General features: G+C 39.4%; 2 pseudogenes; both read left to right on the plus strand.

Annotated features, from left to right (window-relative positions):
- Positions 1–6,735: 6,735 nt before the first annotated feature.
- On the plus strand, positions 6,736–7,365 carry LOC143891958 (agamous-like MADS-box protein AGL61 pseudogene; annotated as a pseudogene).
- Positions 7,366–11,352: 3,987 nt separating this feature from the next.
- On the plus strand, positions 11,353–11,982 carry LOC143891959 (agamous-like MADS-box protein AGL61 pseudogene; annotated as a pseudogene).
- Positions 11,983–13,210: the final 1,228 nt, after the last annotated feature.

Raw genomic sequence — 13,210 nt, forward strand, 5'->3', positions numbered from 1 at the left:
CTCTCTAAAATAGGTAGAGGATTCCTTGTTGGGTATCTCTATTGATCACATGGGTTACCCTATAGCCAAACACTAATCGTAAGTAATCCCAAAACCGAGACATTGTGAGATAGGCCAAAGCTACAAGGTGTGCCCACATATCAATATGACCCCTCAGATTGAAGGACATATAAAGGGTCCCAATTGACAGAATAGCCTTACACATTTCCTTGTCCAGAGGCTATTATGGAAATGATCTTGTTCAATGATTGAACCATTCAACGCACCCATGCTACCTACTTAGGGTCCACTACGCTAGTGGCTGAGTTAAGCCACCCCATTGCACGTATGGACGCAAGTCTGATGCTGGTTGTGTGCTGGAAGAGATGTCCATCTTCAACCCCAACTATGAATGTTCTAGGTCTCTGGAGACCTGGAACATCATATCTCCTCGCACCTTAGGATCTGTTAATCAACGGGCATGGCCATTCCTATGATGCTGCCTAAGGAAAAATGTGTGTCAAAAGGAAACAAGCACATCACACATTCTTGTGTAATACCCAATAAATGTCATGAAATGAAATCTACTAAACTCAACTCAACTCAACTCAACTAAGCCTTTGTCCCAAACTAGTTGGGGGAAATACTTTATTAATTATAATGGTTTCAATACTACAATGACTGGCTTTAAGGGCATACACTCTAACATATTGGTTTCGTCCGATGATCCAGATTGCACCCAATAAAACACCAACCATTACACGTGATCCTACGCTCCAAAGCCACCCGATTGAGCACTAGTCATTGGAGCACATCCAAGCATGATCCTACGATCCCGATTCCATCCGCCTAAGATCACCATATGATACACCGATTTTTATCCAACTACTAAGATCAAATCTCAAAATTTTAGATGCATCATGTGATGTGTACCAAAAAGCACCACTAGCTCTCTACAGCCTACTGCCCACACCGAGTGTGCGCGGACAGTGCAACAGTCTACCATTTGCAAAATTTTGAATTGTAAAACAAGAGGGAGAAGTGGATGAATACTTATTAACCCTCCACACTTTTCTCACTTTCCAATATGGGACTAAACTTTTAGTCTCCCATAAGCTTTTCTCTTCTCTTTCAAAACACCCATTTTCCCAGTATAAAATATCTTTATTTCAAAAATCATTTTCAAAAACACTCTTTATTTTTAAAATCACCACCAATATAGCCTTCTGGTAGCCATGATTTCCTTCAAATAAACAGAACTGCTATTGCTTGTTTCCAGTTTTCCACCAAATTCAGATGCTTTCCGCTTCCTTAAGTAGTAGTTAGAAACTCACTGCAAAGAGAGTTCCTTCCGTTTCCTTTGAGAAGTGACTTCATACGAAAAGTCATGCAGAAGGCCCACAACACTCTTCTTTTGGTTTACAAATATGATTCCATGCCTCCCAAGGTGTTTTGGAGCCGGATTCCAAATCTCCTTATCAGAAATTCGATCGATGTTGTTGATGCTTTTGATCACCTTCTTTGGAGGAATTGGAGTAGATAAAATGAATACTGTGACACTTCCAAGAAATGGTTTATAAGGACCAACTTTCCTCCCTCCGAGGGGAGCTTTCCTTTCCACCCTTCAACCTTTTGTCTCACTTTTCCACCAACAACTGAAAATATACATATTTTTGCTACCCACAGGAAGGGGCGAACCAAGATAGATGATGAGGGATTTTTTTATAGCTGAAACTTGTAGTTTGCTCAACAGTTCTCATTTTGTTAGGAGACAATTTGTCAATGCATGCAAAATAGCTCTACATATTGTTTACCATTAAGGAAGCACTTTATTTATTTATTTTTATTATTATTTTTTATTTGGGGGTGAGGGAGGATTTGTGGGTGTGCGTAGGGGTGCAACTCGGGTCGGGTTAGGTCAGGTTGAGGCCAACCCGAACCCGACCCAAGTTCCAGCCCGACGAGGTTCAATCCGACCTGACCCGATTGAGGAACCCTTTTTGCCCCTTTTTGCCTACCCGACCCGACCCGACCCGAGTTCAACCCGAGATTTTAAGCTTAAAAAATAAAAAAATTAATAAAAATGCCGGGCTCACTCGGGTCGGGTTGCCCAAGCCCTCAACCCGAACTCAACCCAACCCGAACTTTTTCCAGGTTGAACCAGTCGGGTTGAGCCCGCCCGAGTTGCACCCCTAGGTCTGTTTCGGGGGGGGGGGGGGGGAGGGGGGGGGGGGGGGCGGAGATTGGGTAGAGATCATGGCACCCGCGCCATCAAAATATGACGTAAAATGGTGGGTCCATCTGATGCATGAGTTTGAGCAGAGTAGGTGGGACCACACTATAAAATATGGTATGAAATGATGGCCCCCACCCTATGCAAGGATATGGTGAAGATAGTGGGTCCACTCGTGGGCCCCATCATATGCATGGGCTCGGGTAGCAATTAATGTGCCATATCAATCAAGACATAAAGTGCAAACTGGTAGGCTCCATCTCACCTTATCAGAATACACGAGAAAATGATATATTCGTCCCTTTTTGTTACTTAGGACAGCCACCTCCAGCGTAACAGGGTAGTCATAAATACACTAGAGGGAGCTGTCCCAAGTAAGAGAAAGAGTTGAATATATCACTTCCCAATAGGCGCTTTAAAAGGATGGCCCCACTTAAAAGTTGAATTTGCGTTTTTACCCACTAAGTGAGCGGATGAGCCTGCAAATCTTTCTTTATTTGGATCCACCAGCGCGGCCCACACAGTCCTACTAGTACTTGGATCCATTAGTAGGGCCACAATGCACACTAATATCTTGATCTATTAGGGGGCACGAATGTACACTAGCATTTTTTATCCATTAATTGGACCTACAAACCCCTGAGGTAATAGTAAAAAAATGAGTACTGAACATCTGAGACTTTGAAGTCGTGCAGTGGTTGATGACTAACATGCAATTTCATTGTCCACGTGACTCTAAAAAGTCCTTGAGAGTCCATGCATGCAAAGTCCAGATCCCCAAACAGTCATTTTTTTTTAGGTAGGTAATCTGGGATCGAACCTCCAACCTCAAGGTCAAAGGCCAAAGCCTTTACCATTGAGTTAGAGGCTCAACCCCAAGCAGTCATTGATATTTCACAACAGGTTCGTAACACTTTATTTTTGTTGCAAAATACTTTTCTATATATTTTTAGAGGAATGCTAGACTCATAGGAGCCCTTGCAAAAAATCAGGGAAAGGGCGTCCTCATTGGTCAAGACCAATTAGGATGCGCAGAAAATCACGGTCATAACTGCCATAAAAGAGTTTTGACCGGCACCCTTTCCCTGATTTTTTGCAAGGGCTCCTTTGAGTCTAGCATTCCTCTATTTTTTTATAGCAAAACCTTATCTCTTTGTCTCTTTAAATATCCATGGCATTTTAGGCTTCTCATGTTAGAACCACTTTTCCTTATTAGATTGTCTTTCCTTATTTATGTCATTTCCATATTTTAATAGGTTTTGTTAGTTTTCTTTTCCTACTACCCTTATTTATGTTTCCTAATTTACATTCCCCAATTTCTTTATATCGTAGATGCCGTATAGATATTTAACAAGGAATAATCACATTTAGTGCGGTTAGCACATTGGAGGTCGAGTTTCCTCGAATTAAATCATTGGAGTCCCGAATTTACTCGAATTAACTCACCATTTCCTCTTTCCCTATCAGTTTTGATAGAACAATAATCTATCATCTCCCTTCTCCTCTAAAGAGAAATCAACAAATCTCCTCCTCCCTCCTCTTCCACAGGTGACTTCCAAATGATCATGAGGGGTGTTCATCTATGGGTGAACCTCCCAGTCTGCGCACATCTGACATTACTATTCTTTTGGATGATATGCTTTGAATTTAAATAGCATTAAATAACTCTTAGAATATATAAGATCCCACCATTGGATCATCTTAGTGGTAGATCAAGCAAGTTGGTTAGATGAGGTAGCCTAGATAGACCAGGCAACTAGGTTTGATCAGGCAACTTCCATAATTATCTCGGATTTCATTTTATGTTTATCCCTTAAGTACTATGCACAAGCACACTTTGGATTTGATTGTAATTATCAAAGAAATCAAGATTAATAGAAATTTCTTTTTTTATCAACAACAAAAACTCTTTAAATATTAGATTATCTTTTTAGTTTGCTTACACGGGTACGATATGTTCGGACCATGGTCATATAGATAACAAGAGCTCTTTTAAGAAAATTCTGATTTGATGTTTGTCCTCTGATGCAGCAATGCGCAAACACCATGTAATTTCACAAGGAAAACATTTATGAAGGAAAAATCTCCTAGGGATTTTTTTTCCATTCCATGATTTATAGGAAAATGATGTGACTATGTTTTAACTTGGAGGGTTATCAACTTATCATCATAAATTGAAGGCCTTATATATTAAAATTTGGACGGGCTTGGTCCAAGTTATATTTCTTCTCGTAAAAAAGTACGAAATTTTAGAAATAATTTTCCTAGGCTTTAAACCCTGTGTTAAATTTGGGTTTTCACTAATCTCCAATTTTTACAAATAACAATGACTAGCGCTTAAATAAGCACTTGAAGATAAACATGAAAGATAAAGATAAGAAGATCATCCTAATCTAAACCAACTTCCCTAATCTACCACATCCTAATCTAAACCAACTTCCCTCATTTGCCTCCAAGATCAAAGGTCAGATCTTATCCTGATCAAATATGATTTGACAAATCTCAACACGCCCCCTCAACGTATATAGATTGAAACTCTATATACGTTTGCATACAATGAAAATTCCCAAATTGATTACAATAAAAATCCCCAAACATTTACAATAAAAACACCCCAACACGCTCAAGCGGAATATTGCCGATTCTTCTAGTGTAATGCACACAAAGTTGATGACGAAGGTCCATTAACGCACTGATGCTTCCTGCCGTTGTCCATAGATTCCGGTTGTCGAAATGAAGCTGCTTGTAAGACGAGCAACGAAAATAGACTCAAGCCTTGTTGGGCGAGCCTACATGAAATGGGTCACCATGGACCAATGCCAAAATTGGCGAGAACGAACCCAATGGGCAAGAAAACTCTCTCAGGCACGCACTCCAAAGGCCCAAGGCAGTTACCTTAAGGGACTGAAGCACATCAACTGAGCAGAGTAGTTATTTCAGGCACGCACCTCAAACAGAGGTACCTCAACTGAAATAAATTGAAAAAATAAGATTTCAAAGAAAAAGAAGAACGAAAGCCAACTAGCGGCTTAAGGACAAGACAAAAATTATTGGCAACATCAAGGATCATATAAACCTTTTAAAAGGAATTGGATAGTGTGTAAAAAAAGAGGGGTGCAACCATCAAATTTTGGAGGAAAATATTTCATTTAGGACGAGAGCAAGGGGTGTCCTTAACAATCAGGATAGTCTTCCTAAAGACATAAGAGAGGGGATGCAATATCAAGTAGGAAAATGAGGAGACTTTAACTCGAAGCAGAAAAGAGAGAAATGGAAGTAGAGCATTGGGGATTAAGACAAAAGGAGGTGTTGCATTACATAAAGAGGAGTGTTTGAAATTTCATATTCCTCTTCTTTACACGGCAGCCAGCACCTTTCCATTCTTTTCCTCTCTCTTTTTTTTTTTTTTTTTTTTGGTAATGTCTTTACTTTTCTCTCTCCTGGTGGACAATAGAATGGGCATTCCGAGAATTCATAGCATGCCAGGAATCCATAATAAATGGATAAGCATGCCAACAGCCCATAAATGCCAAGACTTCTTTTTTTTTTTCTTTTGAAATCAGAACACATCCCTCCATGGAAAAACCAAAACCACTACACAGGAAAACATGGCTGATGATGTTAATAGTGAAGATTTCCACTCACACGAACATATAGAGGCTGCCATCTGAGTTGTCTATGGAGAATGGAATTGATAGGGTTGTGCTCAGGCCCAAGTCGGGTGCTCGGGTTAACATGGGTTTTCACTAATCTCCAATTTTTACAAACAACAATGCTAGTGCTTAAATAAGCACTTGAAGATAAACATGAAAGATAAAGATAATAAGATCATCCTAATCTAAACCAACTTCCCTAATCTACCACATCCTAATCTAAACCAACTTCCCTCATCTGCCTCCAAGATCAAAGGTAAGATCTTGTCATGATCCAATATGATTTGACAAATATCAACACCTTGCAATCCAAACAATGCCTTATACATTCCACCAGAAATTAAAAAAACAAAACTTGGAGTAAAAGGAAGGATCTAAACAAAGAAAAAAAAAATTACTGTCAGTCATTTAATATAATAGAGAATATAGAAAGATGGTTGCAATTAGCAGAGGTCAACCACGTTTTAAACATTCTAATAAAGTTAGCTAAGCCATAGATAAGCACGATGAAAAAAATCTTCTTTTATAAGATGATCATAACCGTCCATCTGGTCTGCCTTAATACGAACCACTCATTTTATCGGGCCCAACATAAAAATGTATGTAGCCCATCGTCTTTAAGACTTGGATCTCAATCTTCCTAAATTAGTAACTCTATCTAAACGTAGATTTATATATAGAAACAAATATAGATTTTACACTAAAATAAGGAGATTCAGACAACTCGAAGCAACCTTTGCAACCCATCCACCCCTTTATAAATTCCACACACTCTTCCCACTCTTCTCATTCCAAGTTCAGTCCATTTTTGTTTTTCTTCTCTTTTCTTCTCTTCTATTCTTTGTTTTGGCAATGGTGAGAAAACGTAGCATGGGGCGCCAAAAGATAGAGATTAAGAAGATAGAGAACTATGACGCCCGGCAAGTCTGCTTCTCGAAGCGCCGAGCCGGGCTCTTCAAAAAGGCGAGCGAGCTTTGCACACTCTGCGGTGCAAAGATCGCAATTATCGTCTTTTCCCCGGCCGGAAAGGCCTTCTCCTTTGGCCACCCATCAGTTGACTCCGTCCTCAACCGATATCTTGCCGGCCGAAATGCCTCTTTTGCCTCATTTGTGGGCCCGTCGGAGATAGCCGACCGTGGGAATATTGGCCCATTGAACCGCCAATATTCCGAGCTAATGGACAAATTGGAAAGCGAGAAAAAGAAAGAAAAGTTTGAAGACATGGTTAAGGAGGCTAGAGGAGGTCAAGAATTGTGGTGGGAAAAACCAATTGAGAATCTTGAGTTGAGCAACCTCGAACTATTTAGAGGTGCAATGGAGGAACTAAGGAAGGATGTGGCTAAGCGAGTGGACCAGCTCTTGGTAGAGGCTTCGCCGCTGCCTCCAATGCCATACTTAGGGGTCCGATCGGTTGGTTCCGTGACCCCGTTTGTCTCTACAATGCCAAAGCCTTCTACTGTTGGTCCTCGTTATATTGGTTTTGATTACAAGCTCTTTTGAATGTTCTTCTTCTTGGTTTTCATCTTGTTCATCTGTTTTTGTACTAAGGATATGTTATTTCAATGTAAATGATATATTCGCCCCCTTTTTACTTTGAACAGCCCGCTCTAGGATATTCTTGAGCCTCACCTTATCAAAACATGCATTGTGAAATGATGGTTCCCACCGTATGCATGGGTTTAAGTAGGGATTTGGGCCCTAACATATCAAACCATAAGATGTAAATTGGTGGGCCCCACCCTTGCTATGGCATGGTTCTAAAATGATGGGCCTGACCTTATCAAAACATGCATAGTGAAATGAAGGCCCGAAATAAATGACCGTTTCGGTTTTGGTCCATTTCAGTGTCGGTCTCCACCGAAATTTCGGATTTCAGTCGAAATTTAAAACCATGGTCACAAATACACCAATGGGGACCGCCTTGGAAAGTAAAGGGAGCAATGCATCACTTTCCTTTTTCAATTGCATGATGGGCCCCTTGGTTACTTGGATTCTCTCTCTTTTTTCAGCTATATTCCTTTTATCTCCCCTCTTCAACTATTATTCTGTAGTTGGTGAATATCCTAGGCATTTTTCTAAAGCTATAGAATATGTGTACGCTTGAACCAGGGCAGAGCCATTGATATTTGATCAAAAGACAGCCGATTTTAGAAATCTCTGTAGATGGAAATCTATGTTTATCCACCAAGTACTCTATAGTACTATGTCGGCATGTCGCAACCTCCCTTAGGAGCAACAATGCGCAAACACTGTAATTTTGTAAGAAAAACATTTCTCACGGAAATTTTTTGGGGAGTTTTTCTTTTCAATGATTTAGGGCCATTTGTTTCAAATTGTGACAACCGATTAGGAGCCCCAAACCTATTATTGGGCTCAAAATCACCTTGGATTTCATTCCATGTTTATCCCCTAAGTACTCTATATAAACACACTTTGGGTTTGACAGTGACCATCAAACAAATCAAGATTAATGGAAATCTCTTTCTTTATCAATAACAAAAAAACTCTTTAAATGCTATTCGAAAACCAAAAACAAAAACTCTTTAATTATTAGATTTATATTTTTAGTACCCTGACATGGGTACGATATGTTTGTAGCATGGTCAGAGTAAACAAGAGCTCTTTAAAAAATATTCCGAATTGATGTCTCCTCATAATAGATAGTAGAATTGAGATCATGGGTCACTGTGAACTACTTTTGTCTCCCTTTGATTTTCGAATAGATAGTAGAATTGGATCATTAAGTAACTGTTAGAATATGTGAGATCTCACAGTTGGATCATCTTGTAGGTAGATTAAGCAAGTTGGTTAGATGAGGTAGGTAGATAGATTAGGTAACTAAGTTGGATTAGGACAGTATCATTACATAATTATCTTGGATTTCATTCTATGTTTATCCACCAAGTACTCTAAATAAGCACACTCAGTATCATTCCGTAATTATCTTGGATTTCATTTTATGTTTATCCACCAAGTACTATATATAAGCACACTTGGGCTCTGTTTGGTTGCAAAAACTGTGGAAGACTGCTGGGCATTTCCCGGAATATGGAACGACGGATGTTGTTTGGTTGTCAAATTTGAGCCTAGATTCCATTTGACTATAAGACATGGACGGGACTAAGGTTTTAAATTTCGACCGAAATCTCGGGTTTCCGTCAAGAGTGAAACCGAAATTACGTAAAGTTGAAACGTTACACTATGATCATCAAAGAAATCAAGATTTATAGAGATCTCTTTCTTTATCAATAACATAAACTCTTTAAATGCTATTAAAAAAACTCTTTAAATATTAGATTATCTTTTTACTTCGTTTACACTGGCCAATATGTTTCCACCATGGTCAGAGATAACAAGAGCTCTTTAAAAAGAGAAATTATATGGTGGCTGACTGTCAAGTCCCGTGAACGTGGTACCATGGAAGCACCATCCTGGAGGCTGCTGTTGGATCAAATATCAAAGGGGGTACCGCTCTGATGGTACTTGATGGATGGGCGCCATATAAAAACTCATTAAAAAAAATATTATGAATTGATGTTTCTCCTCAGAACGTGGGCCCCAACAACCACTTGAATTTTTTTAGTGGTGATTTATCGAATGTATTGGGATCATGGGTTATTGTAAACTATTTTTGTCTCACTTCGATCTTCGAGGCCCGACCTGATATATTCGCCCCCACCAGAAGTGTAAAAAGAGTAGTCATAAATACGGCCCAGGGGTTTACCCTGGAAAGAAAATTAGGGGTGCGGATATATAATTTCCCAAGAAAACCATTTTTGAAGGATTTTTTTTAGAATTTTTTTCTTCCAATGATTTATAGGGAAATTATGTGATTATGTTTACTTCAGAGGTTTATCAACTTGTCATAAACTGAAGGCCCAACCATGGGCGGATCTAGTGGGGGTCAAGGAGGGGCAGTTGCTCCCCTAAGATTCTGAAATTTTTCTACGAGTACCTGTATATATAGGCACTAGCACCCCCTCCCGCTCTCTAATGCCCTCCACTTTCTCTCTTGACAGACTAAAGTCTTCATTTTTTTATTATTCTCTGACCAAGTACAAAGTACCAAAAGAAAATTATGTATTAAAGGAAGGGCAAAAGGCAGAAGTAAAGGCACAGGTAATAATGAGGTTTGAGGGCAAAAATGCAAAAAGCGATGGGTATTTTTGCATTTTGTGAGGATAAGAGTTCGCTACCATGTCTTTTGTGCAGGTGTCACACCAAAGAATTTCATCTCTATCTTGCAAAACGAAATCCCCTTTTGCTAGCACCCAAATGAGATTTTATATATGTGTAAATTTGTAGTCCAATGGATTGCCTATTATAGTAACCTCTATAGATCGGAGGGTTAGGATGATCCTGTGGAGATAATTTACGCGGAGTAGCCTATTTATGTTGTAGCTCAACAAATGAAAAACTTAGATTATAAAGTGAAGTGGGCCTCATAGTACCTTTTTAAAAAATATATTACTTCAGGAGCATCGCAACATGTAAAATTTTAGGAATTATTGAAATTTTCAAAGAAAAGCAATTCTACTTTATTTTAGGGGTGCTTGGAGTTGATTAAATCACTAGCATTCTTGGGCCATGCTATGCATGGGTGTAAAATAGCGGACCCCACCCATGGTGTAAATAGTGGGCCCCATTACATCAAAATATGAAGTGTAGTGTAAAGCGGTGGGCCCTTAACATGGTACATGCAATAGACATCCTCTTGGCTCCCACCCTCAAGCAAATTTACCCCCCTTCAAGAAAATTCCTGGCTCCGCCCCCGGGCCCAACACAGATTAAAACTTGGATCGGGTTGGTTCAAGTTATTATTATTATTATGTTTGTTAAAAAGTAGGAAATTTCATACATAATTTTCCTTTCCAAACTTTTCGAAAAAATTCCTCGAATCCAAACGGCAAAAGGTGCCTTATACATTCCACGAGAAATTAAAAAAAAAAGGAAGGTTTTAAAAAGGGAAATATAATTACTCTTTCAATCGTTTAATAGTGAATATAGAAAGATGGTTGACATTAGCAGAGGTCAACCACGTTTTAAACATTCTAATAAAGCTAGTTAAGCCATAGATCAACCCGATCAAAAAAATCTTCGTTGATCAGATGATTATAACCGTCCATCAGGTCTGCCCAAATCAGAACGACTCATTTTGTTGGGCCCCACACTAAAATGTTTAGCCAATCTTCTTTTAAGACTCTGATTTCAATCTTCTTAAATTAGTAACTATATCTAAACATAGTTTTATATAGTAACAAATAGAGATCTTACACTTAAATAAGGGGATTCAGACAGCTCTAAGCAAGCTTTGTAAGATTAAATAACAGTAATTTAGACAAATTTAAGCCAGATTTTTCTCCCACCCACCCTTTATAAATTCCACACACACGTCTCTCTCTTCTCATTCCAAGTTCAGTCCAATTTTGTTATTTTTCTCTTCTTTTTCATCGTCTTATTTGTTTGGCAATGGTGAGAAAACCTAGCATGGGGCGCCAAAAGATAGAAATAAAGAAGATAAAGAGCTATGACGCCCTGCAAGTCTGCTTCTCGAAGCGCCGGGCCGGGCTCTTCAAAAAGGCGAGCGAACTTTGCATACTATGCGGTGCAAAAATTGCAATTGTCGTCTTTTCCCCCGCCGGAAAGGCCTTCTCCTTCGGCCACCCGTCCGTGGACTCCGTCATCCATCGATATCTCGCCGGCCGGAATACCTCTTTAACGTCATTTGTGGGCCCATCGGACATATCCGACCATGGGAATATTGGCCCATTGCACCGCCAATATTCGGAGCTAATGAACCAATTAGAAAGCGAGAAAAAGAAGAAAGAGAAGATTGAGGAGATAGTTATGGCTAGAGAAGGCCAAGATTTGTGGTGGGAAAAACCAATTGAGGATCTTGAGTTGAGCGCCCTCGAACAATTTAGAGGTGCAATGGAGGAACTAAGGAAGAATGTGGCAAAGCGCGTGGACCAGCTATTGCTAGAGGCTTCACCGCAGCCTCCAACGCCATACTTAGGGGTCCGATCGGTCGGTAACGCGGGCCCCTTTCTCTCTAAAATGCCAGAGGCTTCTACTGTTGGTCCTCGTTATATTGGTTATGATTACAAGCTCTTCTGAATGTTCTTCTTCTTCTTTATTGAGGATAGTTTATTTAAAGGGAATTGATATATTTACCCCCCTTTTTTACTTGGGACAGACCCAGTGAGTATAGGGGGCTGTCCCATGTAAAAAAAGGGGCAAATATTTCATTTTCCTAGTTCAATAGTTGTCTTTTTACTTTTTCTCTTTTATTTTGATAGGAGGAATATGTGATGGTATTGCTTTTTGATGAAGTTAATAAATTGTCTTTTATTATTGTGTTATTACATTGGCACATAAGAAACTAAGAAAGGGAATGGTTAAGAGAAAATGAAATGATATTTCCACCCTCTTTTCCAGTGTAAATGATGAAGCCGTTCTGAAGAAAAGACAAACAAAAAGTAGTGAAAATGTTGGAAGAAGTGGCAGAAATATTATTCACCAGCTTCCTTTTATTACCTCTCATCCTTTTATAATTTTTTCTACTTATAGGTGTTAAAGGCTCTTAGAACTCCCAAAAGGTTATCCAATGGAAAATGTATTTAAACAAAACAATGAGTTATCAAAATGAGGGAGTACTGATATCATTTCCTATATAAATAGGGTGGGACCCACAACTTTGGCAATCCAATTTCGGGAAATGATATGTTCGTCCCCTTTTCATCCCTGGGCCAGCCCCCTCGAGTGTATTTTTTTACCCTGGTTTTAAATTTCGACCGAAATCCGAAATTTCAGATTTCGATGGAGACCGACACCGAAATGGTCATTTATTTCGACCGAAATTTCAGAATTTCAGGGTCCGAAACCGGTACTGAACCGAAATTTTAAACCTTGTTTTTTACTACTCTTTTACACTACAAGTAGGTAGCCCAAGGAAGAAAAAGGGGCGAATATATCATTTCCCTTCAATTTAGTGGGCAGTGATTTCGGGATTGGATTGCTGGGAGTCTGGGACAGCACAATGTTGACTATATCTGTTGCATTGCTATCTTTTTTCAAAATTTCAAAGCTTTGGCATTCCCTTTTAGTTCAGCTTTTACTGATAAAACTTCTTTTGTCCCTCGTTGATGGTTTCAGAGAAGCATGGGTCCTGTTGACAATTATGTCATTTTTGTGTCCCCCATTGGTAATTGTTCCTTTGGTTTATTTCAAAATATTATGCACATCACACGGCGAGATTATGGGTAATTGACTATGGGAAATGAAATATTCGCCCCATTTTCTTCCTTGACCTTTGCTAGAATCAGGCGGAGGAATTGGTATCCTA

The sequence above is a fragment of the Tasmannia lanceolata genome, unplaced genomic scaffold (assembly GCF_043159265.1).
Source record: "Tasmannia lanceolata isolate RefF3 unplaced genomic scaffold, GAP_Taslan_0.1 ptg000015l, whole genome shotgun sequence".
In the NCBI taxonomy this organism is placed as follows: Eukaryota; Viridiplantae; Streptophyta; class Magnoliopsida; order Canellales; family Winteraceae; genus Tasmannia; species Tasmannia lanceolata.